The following is a 12,304-nucleotide window of genomic DNA, read 5'->3' as shown; positions in this document are numbered from 1 at the left end:
ACAGGTGACACTACACAGTATATTCTCCACACATGTACCAATACACAATCAATCTCATACTTTGTGTTAAAAGAGAACAAAGACAGTATTATTGAAAGAAGAAAAAAGTCCTAGGGAAAGTCTTTGAAGGCAAAAAAGTTGAATCAGGGTGAATATACCAAACTTTTGGAAAACGTGATGGTATAAAATTAGCTAACATATTGGAGAGAGCACTTCGTGTGGGCAGATTAGCAGTTTTATGATCTGCTGGAAGAAAAAGGCTTATAGAAAGATGGGACGTGAAAAATGTATGTGAAGGTGTCATTTCAGAATTCAGGAAGTAGAATATTTAGGGAAACATGAGACATAAAGGTTAATGTATAACTACCAGATGACATTGTGAGCAGAAAAGTGGGGGATGGCCTGGACATATGTGGGATGCTTGTTAATGAATATAGGGGACTCACATCAGGATTTGAATAGAGAAGAAAGGATGGAAGTAGGTCTGTGTATTTACATGGATGTGTTTATTATTATTATTATTATTGTTATTATTATTATTATATATTTTTAGTATGTTAGATAACCTTGGGGACAACCAGGAGGCTGAGAGATGGGTCAGGACATTAGTCATTTGCTACTCTTTTGTACAGAATGACTAATACTCAAAGGGTTGTGTCTTTTAAGAAGTCCCAAATTCAAATGGGACTCTGCCACTGTGACATTTGTAAGGCTGAATCAAGTTGCTGTACGACCCAGAATGGAAGATAGAAAGGATGCTGGAGTCAGCATGACTATTCATATAATGCCTCTTGACCATTGCCAGATGTACACATTTATTTCTCTAAGCATTTAGCTCGGTTTAATGTGTTCATTATTCATGTGATAGCAGCTATTAATAACTCTATTTTTTCCCCAGATACACAAAATACAAAAACCTCAGCCAGGATTTCACAGCTTGAATATTGTGAAGTCAGGCAAAGAAACTTAGACATCTAACTCTAGAAAGGAAGTTTTCAACCACATCAATACTCTGCTTCTTTTACTAACATGTAAGATAGGGGCTGATGGATTAATTTTTTTTTCATTTGCTACTTTAAGAAAGATTAGTAAAACTGCATTTGGCAAATAATAATTATATGTGCTTATGCTGTACAATAGGATGTTTCCATGCATATTTTAATTGGACAATGATCAAACTGGGCTAATGAAATATTCATCTGTTGACATACTTCTTTGTGGCAAGATCATTTAAAATATATTCCACCAAGAGATTTCAGGAAATATACTGTCATTTAAAATTTTTATTTACTTTCAATAATAACTTTTTCTTAAATCAGTGTGTACAATCAAATGATTCAGGCAAGAAATTAATGGATTTAGGCACCTTTTTAAGGAATATTTTCAGCCTATAAGAGAGTAGAAAGGATTGAAAGAGCTGTGGGGCTTGCAACCCCAAAAGAACAACAATGGCAACTCACCAGAGCTCCCAGGGACTAAACGACCAGCAAAAGACTATAAATGGACTGACCCATGTCTCCAGCTGCATATGTAGCAGAGGACGGCTTTGTTGGGCACCAATGGAAGGAGAAGCCCCAAGGCTGGACCCCCCCAGTGTAGGGGAATGTTGGGGGAGGAGGAAGAGTGGATGAATGGGAAGGGGAACACCCTTACAGAAGAAGGGAAGGGGGATGGTTTAGGGGGCTTGTGTCTGGGAAATGAGGAAAGGTAATAACATTTGAAATGTAAATAAAAATATCCAATTAAAAAACAAAGAGAGAGTAGATGCCTCCCAGTGGTCTAGTTGAACATGACCATATCCTCTTTGTCTTGCAGAATGGGCTTCATGCTGGCTATAAGAATAGATACTGACATCCTTTCAGCCTTCATATACATATGTTTTATATACTCTGATTCCTGCTAGCCTGCGTGATAGCTAGTCATGCTCATTCATTTTTTTAAACATTTAATTGGTTCCTTGAATGTGGTAATATTTCAAAACATCATTAAAGTGTTGGAGATTTATATTTTGTATTCTCATGAGGATATGAATAGCAGAACAAATTTAAAATTTTAGTAGCATAAAGCAATAATTATGATGACTTCATTTCCTTACACCACACTTGGCAGAAGTGATGAGTATGCATTATCATCATCATAATAATCAATATCATCATCGTAATATTCAATATCATCATCATAATCAATATTCTAAAATAAACAATACGCATCTAGGTACTGAGTAACCTATTCTGGCTTTGTTTTTACTTAAACTTTCTGGAGTCAGGAGAATGAGACTTTGACATTTCATAGACTGGTCTTCTTTTTTTTTTTTTCAGAGCTGGGGACCGAACCCAGGGCCTTGCGCTTCCTAGGCAAGCGCTCTACCACTGAGCTAAATCCCCAACCCTAGACTGGTCTTCTTGAGTAGCTGAAAAAAATTCATTTAATGTTAGTAGTATGATTATTTTGAGAACATATTGAATTCAATGTAGAAAATTTGAGCATACAACCTTGGCTCCATCATTTGTTAGTGGTGATAATTTGAGGAAAATCATGGTCATTTAGTATGTGTATCAGTTTATTGGTATTGTTGGTAGGGTAGATATATACAGCTATGTACAGCACACTAGCTTGTTGTTATGTGGCCATTTTTTTTATTAACTTGAGTACTTCTTATATACATTTCGAGTGTTATTCCCTTTCCCGGTTTCCGGGCAAACATCCCCCTCCCCCCTCCCCTTCTTTATGGGTGTTCCCCTCCCCATCCTCCCCCCTTGCCGCCCTCCCCGCAACAATCTAGTTCACTGGGGGTTCAGTCTTAGCAGGACCCAGGGCTTCCCCTTCCACTGGTGCTCTTACTAGGATATTCATTGCTACCTATGAGGTCAGAGTCCAGGGTCAGTCCATGTATAGTCTTTAGGTAGTGGCTTAGTCCCTGGAAGCTCTGGTTGCTTGGCATTGTTGTACATAAGGGGTCTCGAGCCCCTTCAAGCTCTTCCAGTTCTTTCTCTGATTCCTTCAACGGGGGTCCTATTCTCAATTCAGTGGTTTGCTGCTGGCATACGCCTCTGTGTTTGCTGTATTCTGGCTGTGTCTCTCAGGAGCGATCTACATCCGGCTCCTGTCGGCCTGCACTTCTTTGCTTCATCCATCTTGTCTAATTGGATGGCTGTATATGCACGGGCCACATGTGGGGCAGGCTCTGAATGGGTGTTCCTTCTGTGTCTCTTTTAATCTTTGCCTCTCTATTCCCTGCCAAGGGTATTCTTGTTCCCCTTTTAAAGGAGTGAAGCATTCACATTTTGATCATCCGTCTTGAATTTCATCTGTTCTAGGCATCTAGGGTAATTCAAGCATTTGGGCTAATAGCCACTTATCAATGAGTGCATACCATGTGTGTTTTTCTGTGATTGGGTTACCTCACTCAGGATGATATTTTCTAGTTCCAACCATTTGCCTACGAATTTCATAAGGTCATTGTTTTTGATAGCTGAGTAATATTCCATTGTGTAGATGTACCACATTTTCTGTATCCATTCCTCTGTTGAAGGGCATCTGGGTTCTTTCCAGCTTCTGGCTATTATAAATAAGGCTGCGATGAACATAGTGGAGCACGTGACTTTTTTATATGTTGGGGCATCTTTTGGGTATATGCCCAAGAGAGGTATAGCTGGATCCTCAGGCAGTTCAATGTCCAATTTTCTGAGGAACCTCTAGACTGATTTCCAGAATGGTTGTACCAGTCTGCAATCGTTATGTGGCCATTTTTAATATTTACTGATGTGTACAGTATGCTTAGAGATAAAACATTAAGATTGGGAATTAGTTCAAGTGACATGGTGCATGCACTGAAAGCTTAAGGGTCTCAGTTTAATTCCATAAACATATAAAAGGCAGGTATGGGATTGGGTAGGTAAAGTGGGTAAAGCACTTGTGCTAGTATGAGGATCTGAGTTTAGATCCCAGGAGCTGGAATAGAGCCAAGCAGTAGTGCACATCTGTAATCTCAGTGGTCCTAAGGCCAGCACAGTGGCAGAGTCTGGGATATGGTGTTGCTTTATGAGGGCCAGCTGGAACCTGCTAAGGCTAGCATTGCTGTTTTTCCTAGGGCCCTGTCCTTCCTTCTTTATTGGTCAGCCTGTCTATCATATGTTTAGCTTCTGGCCCTGTTACCTCTCATCCTTACTGCTCTTAGTCACTCAACTTTGTCCCAATGTTACTTTTAATCCATCCACGTTTACTCTAACAGGATAGTGGGCTGAAGTTTGTGGAATATATTAGACAATGCAGCTCTAGTCATCATTTTAAGGAATGGGAACCGAGATTTAGCCTCATGCAGCCACTTTTGCAAATTCATTTTGTTTTGTAATTACAACCTCAGGATACACTTTCAAGGCTTAGAAATACATTAGAATGCATCTTAGATTACTGAAATTAAGTTTTAAAATGAAGAAATTTAACCTTCATGGATTCCTGTATATTAATTGTACATATTAGAGGGTTCGATGTGGTATTTCAGCAGGTACATATATGCATACACACACACACACACACACACACACACACACACACACACACACAGCAGCAGCAGCAGCAGCAGCAAAACAAAACAGAACAGCACTTAGAACTGTTAAACATCTCTTAATATTTAGAGACTTCACCATATGAACACACATCCAGTTTCTCTAAAGCCCTTTGTTGAAGAGGCTGCAGTTTCTCTAGTGTCTAGTCTTGACACTGTTGTTAATACCCAGTTGACTGAAGATTCACTGGCTTCTGGATTTTCTATTCTTCTCCATCAGTCTACCTGTCTAGTATTGCTCTATGTTGGAGTTTTTGTTTAGTTTTTCTTGTCATGCCCTTGTAGTCTTGAAATCATATATCATGATGTCTGCTCCTAAAGAACTCAGGATTGCTGTGACTACTTGAGGGTTTTCTGTTTAGCTGAGTCTTCCACTTAATTTCAAGATTGGGTTTTTAAGTTCTTTTAACTAAAACATTTTGTTTTTTGATAGTTTGCATCAAATATTCTAATTACTTTAATAGAATAGAAATTTTTTAAAGAACATTAATTCTGCTAATGTGTGAACATGGGGATATTTTTGGTTTTGTGTTTTTGATTTTATCAGTGTTTTGTAAGACTTATTAATGTCATAAAATAGAAACAAAATAAAAAACTCTAATAGCAAATAAATGTAACTAATTACCTTAGTATTTTATGTTATCTTTGTAACTATTACAAATAGAATTGCTATAATGACTTTTTTCTTTACAAAGTTGTTAATTGGTGTATAAAATGCACTTGAGTTCTGCATATCCATTTTATAATATGCACTTTTGTTGTTATTTTTTTTTTTTTGGTTCTTTTTTTCGGAGCTGGGGACCGAACCCAGGGCCTTGCGCTTCCTAGGTAAGCGCTCTACCACTGAGCTAAATCCCCAGCCCCTTTTGTTGTTATTTATCAATTCTAGCAGTCATTTGTTAGAGCTTTTAGACTTTCTATATATTTAATCAAGTTATTAACAATCAGGGATAGTCTTTCTCTCTCCCTTTGAGATGCCAAGTCTTTAAAATTCAGGCTCCATTTTAGAGAACCTGACCTAATTTTGAACTGAGGTATGCTAACAGGTACCTATCATTAGTTTCCACGTTGCCCCCCAACAAAACCTGAGCCTAGCTCCAGTCTCTAGGCTAATCCCCAACAAGACCAGCATTTCCAGGTTATTCCCCCAACAAACCTGCACCCCAGGTTACAAGCCCACCTAGTGCCTAATGACCAATGCAGAGCGGAACAGAAATTAAGTTTATGATATGACTCCCAGCACCTGCCAATTATGTTAAAGGCCACAGTAGCTGTCCAATTAGATGCTTGCAATGTACTCCCTGCTTGCTGTTTACTATAAAGCCTTGCCCCATAGACACTGGGGCTCCCTCACCCCCATTAAACCATCCTGCCTGACAGCGGTCCATTGGAGACACAGGAGCTAGCTTGACTGGAATAAAGACCCTGTTGTGAGTTGCGTCAGAACAGCTCCTGTCTGTCTTTTTGGGGACCACTAACATTTCCCTGGCACCACACCTTCTTGTTTGCATTTCTTTAGTTTCTCAACGAACTGTTCTGGCTAAAAGTTCAAATATTCAAATATATGTTTTACTGGTCTGTGACTACTGCTAGATTTTCCCAATTTAGAATACGCATGATGTTGCATGGGAGTTAAAATTTTTCAAGTGGAATTGAATTTTTAGAGATGGATGTAGATATTTTACCATATCATTTACTCTTTAGAACATTATATAATCCTTACTTCTGATTTTTAAGTTTTTTCACTGGTGAAGGATGCCTGTTTGGCAAACTATTCTGAGCTATTTAATTATTTTACAGATAAATATTATTCCAACAGATTCATTTGCAATGAAGTTTAGAATTTATATATACTAATGCGTGTAAGTATTCATAGTTATCAAAAAATTGAAAATAAAGTACTTTTCATTGTAATAGACTGGACACACACACACACACATAAACACACACACATCTCTACACATAGTAATGTAAGTTTGTAGGGGACAAAGTGGGAGAGGTGTGTGGTGGTGGTTGTACATCTTATAGCCAAGCTTTAATGATTACGTGTGGAACACAAAAGTTTCAAGTTTCAGGTAAAAACATGCTTTGCTATCAAAATCTGTAAAAGAAGAAAGAAGTCAATCTGGCTGGCACAATTTCAGTTCATTGCAGTTCTTTCTGATGGGTAATTGTTCCTCAGCAGTTTGTAGTCAGTTAAAGCTCTTGTCTTTCTAGGTGTAACATGTTTCCTTAGAAATTTAAAGGGGACAAAATGAGCACAGTTATTGCACCGTTGACTCTATCTCCTCTGTGGGGTTATTTGTAAACATTTAGAATGAATTGCTTTTCAAAGAGTTGACTGATTTGTTGACCCCATTTTGAATAACATGTGACATCTATTTCACAGAAAAAGGAGTCGCTTCATCTTCTATTTGGAAGCAATCCAACTCCTAAATCCTAGGCATTCTTAGTGTTCAAATAATCAAAGTTAAATTCCTTTCAGAACCTGACTTGATAGACTTTTCAGTGTGCGTTTTGATTAACTGTCTGGCTGATTGATTGATGGGCCCTTCCTCCTTGGGTTGAACTGATTGTGAAATTGTCTGCTGCGAAAGGACCATGCTGTGTACTCTGTGAATGGATTTGGTAGTTCGTCACTTTATATGATGTATAAGGGATGAGATAAGCGAGCAGTCCAAGTTCAAGGCTGTGGTTCAGGTTCCCCAGTGTTTAAATGATAGACTATGCTGAATTGTATTCTAAAGCTTATGATCCTGAAAAAAATTTCATATTTCAAAAGATCACATAATGTGCGGCTGTAATATGAACAATGGACCTTAGGAAAGGCAGCATTCTATAGTTTATTTCTACCACCATGTAGTAACAACATTCTGAAATCCCTTCTGTATGGGGGTGGGTGGACAGGTGGGTGGGGATACTCTTTGCTGTGGCTGTACAGGATTGGGAGATTTTCCTTGAATGTCGAAACAGTGCTCTTGAGGTGAAGCAGATTCCAGATTTCATTGCTTTAATCTTTCAATCTAATTTCTACAGCTGGCTGTGTTCTGTTTCTCACCCAGGGCACTGACCGCATCTGTAGTGTGTATATCGTGATGATTTTCCCTTCTCTGTTTCCCTAAGCACACGGGTTACAGTGCATGCTACAGCTTTTTGCTAGGGGTTCTGGGCACTGAACTCAAGCCTTCTCCCATCACTTTGCAACTTAGTCACCTCCCCAGCTCAGATCCATTGAGCTTTAACTAAGTATAAATGTTAGAAACATGAGAATCACGAGAGACCCATACTCTGAATTTCACTACAAGGGTGCCAATAAGGGAATCAGGAAATTGTTATTAATTTCGGAGTTTCTACCAAGCAAGTGCTCCCTGATTACCTATCAGATGTTACACCTGTGCTATCTTCTATGGATGAAAACAAGATTGAATCTCTTCTCCGAATTGCACTGAAGTAGAGATGATCTCTAGCTTTTAAGCTCCTGTGATTTGAGTTGTGTTTCCAGATAAGTATAGTTGGATGAGTCACTGACTTATTGCAAGAAAGTCAAGATTATCTCAAAATTATCTCAAAAGTAGGATACTTGAAAGTGTTACTAAAGACTGAAAATTCATAATTGACTTTTAGTGACACTTAGGAAGGAAGTGAAGGTTGCTGTGCCCTCCTAATATCCTCTTATGTTGGGGCTCAGTTTGGTTCAAGTCTTGTCTAGGAAATGCACATGGTTTCTAAAAGTGTGAGTTCATAAATAGGCTCATAAAACAAAGGTATCAAAACTTTATCAAAAAGTGAATGTTGAAGAGAAAGTTTTGTAGATTGAATTTTAAAGAATAAATAACCAGAGAGGATCACTTCTCTTTTAACATAAGTTATAAAACCTTTTCTATTGGATATTTTAAATTTACATTTCAAATGTTATTTCCTTTCCTGGTTTCCTGGACATAAGCCCTCTATCCTATCCCCCTCCCCTTCTTCTATAAGGGTGTTCCCCCTCCCCAACCAACCCCCCTTCCTGCCTCCCCATTCTGACATTCCCCTATACTGGGGGACCAGCCTTGGCAGGACCAAGGGCTTCTCCTCCCAGTCATGTTCAACAAGGCCATCTTCTGCTACATATGCAGCTGGAGTCATGGGTCTGTCCATGTGTACTCTTTCGGTAGTGGTTTAGTCCTTGGGAGCTCTGGTTGGTTGGTATTGTTGTTCTTATGGGGTTGCAAGCCCTTTCAGCTCCATCAATCCTTTCTCTAATTCCTCAAATGGGGACCCCAGTCTCAGTTCAGTGGTTTGCTGCTAGCATTCAATTCTGTATTTGTCACATTCTGGCTGATCCTCTCAGGAGACAGCTATATCAGGCTCCTGTCAGTATGCACTTATGCACTCTTGGCTTCATTGATATTGTCTAGTTTTGGTGACTCTGTGTGTGTGTGTGTGTGTGTGTGTGTGTGTGTGTGTGTGTGTGTGTATGCTGGATCCCCAGGTGGGGCAGGCTCTGAATGGCCTTTCCTTCAGTCTCTGCTCCAAACTTGTCTCCATGTCCCCTCCTATGAATATTTTTGTTCCCTCTTTTAAGGAGGACTGAAGCATCTGCTCTTTGGTTGTCCTTCTTGAGCTTCATGTAGTCTGTGGATTTTATCTTGGGTAATTTGAGATTTTGGGCTAATATTCACTTATTAGTGAGTGCATACTATGTGTGTTATTTTGTGATTGGGTTACTTCACTCAGGATGATATTTTCTAGTTCCATCCATTTGGCTATGGATTTCGTGATGTAATTGTTTTTGATAGCTGAGTAGTACTCCATTGTGTAGATGTACCACATCTTCTGTATCTATTCTTCTGTTGAAGGGCATCTGGGTTCTTTCCAGCTTCTGGCTATTATAAATAAGGCTGCTATGAATATAGTGGAGCATATGTCTTTGTTGTATTTTGGGGCATCTTTTTGATATATGCCCAGGAGTGGTATAGCTGGGTCCTCATGAAGTGCAGTGTCCAATTTTCTAAGGAACCTCCAGACTCATTTCCAGAGTGGTTGTACCAGTTTGCAATCCCACCAACAATGAAGGAGTGTTCCTCTTTCTCCACATCCTCACCAGCATCTGCTGTCCTCTGAGTTTTTGATCTTAGTCATTCTGACTGGTGTGAAGTAGAATCTCAGGGTTGTTTTGATTTGCATTTCCCTGATGACCAAGGATGTTGAACATTTCTTTAGGTATTTCTCAGATATTCAATATTCCTCAGCTGAGAATTCTTTCTTTAGCTCTGTACCCCATTTTTCATTGGGTTATTTGATTCTCCAGAGTTTAACTTCTTGAGTTCTTTGTATATTTTGGATATTAGCCCTATATCTGATGTAGGATTGGTAAAGATAGTTTCCCAATGTGTTGGTTGCCGTTTTGTCCTAATGACAGTGTCCTTTGCCTTAGAGAAGCTCTGAAAATCTTCTGATTTTGAAGTACATCCTCGTGGTTTTATAAATTCACCTTTCTAGTGTTTTTGAGATTTTGTGATATTAAAATGAAAAGTGGAAAATGCTTCAAAGAAAGCCTTGAAGCTCTTTCAAAAAATGACATTCACTTAAGCCTTAGATGACATGGAACATAACTTCAGTGTATGCTACCTCTAGTGGTCTTTGCTGTTTCTGTTGGCTGAAATGATGGAATTGACAGAAGTGCTGAGATTTAGAGGAATTTATAGTTTTGAGAATGTAGGATGGTGGGGTGATGGGATTTTAATTTCTAACCTGTGATTTTAGAGATAAAATTTTGGATGAGGAATACAGCTTTTAATTCCCTAAATGCTGATATACACAACTTACAAGATGGCTCATGGTTTGGCACTTACATACAGAATAGTTTCTAAGGAGACTATGTACCTGCTATTGGAGACTAAGTCCAGAAGGGTTATTTCCCTTTATTAAACTATCGAAATATATACATATTGACAGTGAGCTTGGTGACCTCTGCTTTAAACCTGTCTTTTTGGGGAAGTATTACAAGACCTGCACATCTTCTATACTGGGTTCTGAAATCTTTTAGGGAAGAAAGAAAATGTCATTATTAGATGTTCAACTCTGAGGACAAAGTCTTCCTTTTATGATTAATGTAATCAATATGGTAATCAGACTTCCTGTTCTTATCAATGTGAATGTTGGTGATCATAGAAGAATCTAGACAATAATGAATTCAGTTTTGTAGAGAATGAGGCTCTTCAACTAATAATTCATTTCCTGAGATGGGCAGAAATAATAGATGAGATTTACTGATTTAAGCAATGATCTTCTGTTTCATTTAATAACAGCAGAACTTCCTTAAAAAATAATAACTTGCTTAGTATTTTAATCAAGTTGGCATTTTTCTTATATAATCCCACAACTGATGAAAACTGAGGGGAAAGACTTGTTCCAGGAATTACTTTCAGTCCAGTGACTATTAAGTATTACATAGCTTATTCTCTCGGCTATGGTAAAGTAACTGTGAAAACTGGCTATCATTCCTCCATTAAGTATTTATAAGCTATAGAGATTCCTTACTGCTGTTATAATGCCAACTCTCACAGCAAGCCAGCAAAAAAAAAGGATAATTAGTATCCTAAAAGAACTCGATTCTTGATCATGTTTTTCAGAACTAAATTGGGTCAATCCCAGCAAAGTAATGTGGTTTTCTCCATAAAAATTAATCTAAATTCAAAGGAGAAAAACTTAAAAAAAATGTACAGTGCAGACTTGCTAAATTGTTCAACTTTAGTGGGATAGATCATTTCCTTCCCTTTTGTTCAGCTCCTCACATAATGGCAGAACCTTCCATGGACCCCTTAGGAGCAAGAGTGTCATACATGGAGGCTACTCACATCCAAAACCTGTAAACAGGCAACAGCCTTTTCAGTAGAGCTTTTGCGTCTTCCTTCTTGTTACTTCTTATTCTTCAGAGTCTTAGCCAAACAATATCCAAAGTGCTAGATATTTGACAGATATGTTTAGAGAATAATACTGTTATTGCATAACAGAATGTATGTTTTTACATTATTGTACATTTCTAATACTTTCATTAAAAATAGATTTTATTACTAAGTAGAACCTAGACACATTCTGTATTTATTTTATATTCTGTAAATATTGTTATAAACCCTCAAACTTCTGAGTTTTCAAACTAATTACCTCATTTTTTTTTTTGGCCATAAGTAATGATGTAAGCTCATTAAAATTTGGTAGTTGTTGAATAAAAACGTTTCCTTTCAGACCTTTGTTCAGAAGAAAAACAAATCATCATACGGATTACATAATGATCTGTGAGACGATAATACTAACATATAGATAACTTAAAGTAGTACCATTCATTTTACCAAAATCTGCAGAAGCCTGCCTGTCAGTCAGTGGAACCATGACTAGGGATGTGAGGATGATTATAGAAAAGGCAGAAAGAATGTGCAAGAGACAGAGATGGGAGGGCTGCTGGTTAATACCACACCAGTGAGCAAGTTCACTTTCTCAGTGTCTTTTAAAAAGGCAAGCATCACAAAGCATGACCAATTCCAGAAAGATAAACAATGACCATAAACTCCTATGTGGCAAGTTCATGGTACACAGTATCTATATTTGACTAAGGCCATTTCCTTCAGGTTGGGGAAGTCTTTCAATGACGTAAGTAGAATCGAGGAACTTGGGAGAACATAAAGCACATCTTAGTTAAAAACAAAGACAGATGTCAGCAGACTCTTCATGATTAATCACAAGCAAGAAGTCAGCAAA

General features: G+C 38.2%; 1 long non-coding RNA gene across 1 annotated transcript in view; it reads left to right on the top strand.

Annotated features, from left to right (window-relative positions):
- Window positions 1-12,304, top strand: part of LOC134480960 (uncharacterized) — a 172,293-nt gene that overhangs the window by 3,648 nt on the left and 156,341 nt on the right. The gene's annotated exons all lie outside the window — the stretch shown is intronic.

The sequence above is a fragment of the Rattus norvegicus genome, chromosome 11 (genome assembly GCF_021556685.1).
Source record: "Rattus norvegicus strain SHRSP/BbbUtx chromosome 11, alternate assembly SHRSP_T2T, whole genome shotgun sequence".
Taxonomy (NCBI): domain Eukaryota; kingdom Metazoa; phylum Chordata; class Mammalia; order Rodentia; family Muridae; genus Rattus; species Rattus norvegicus.
The sequence above is the reverse complement of the archived record's forward strand: the minus strand, read 5'-3'. Positions and strand labels throughout refer to the sequence as shown.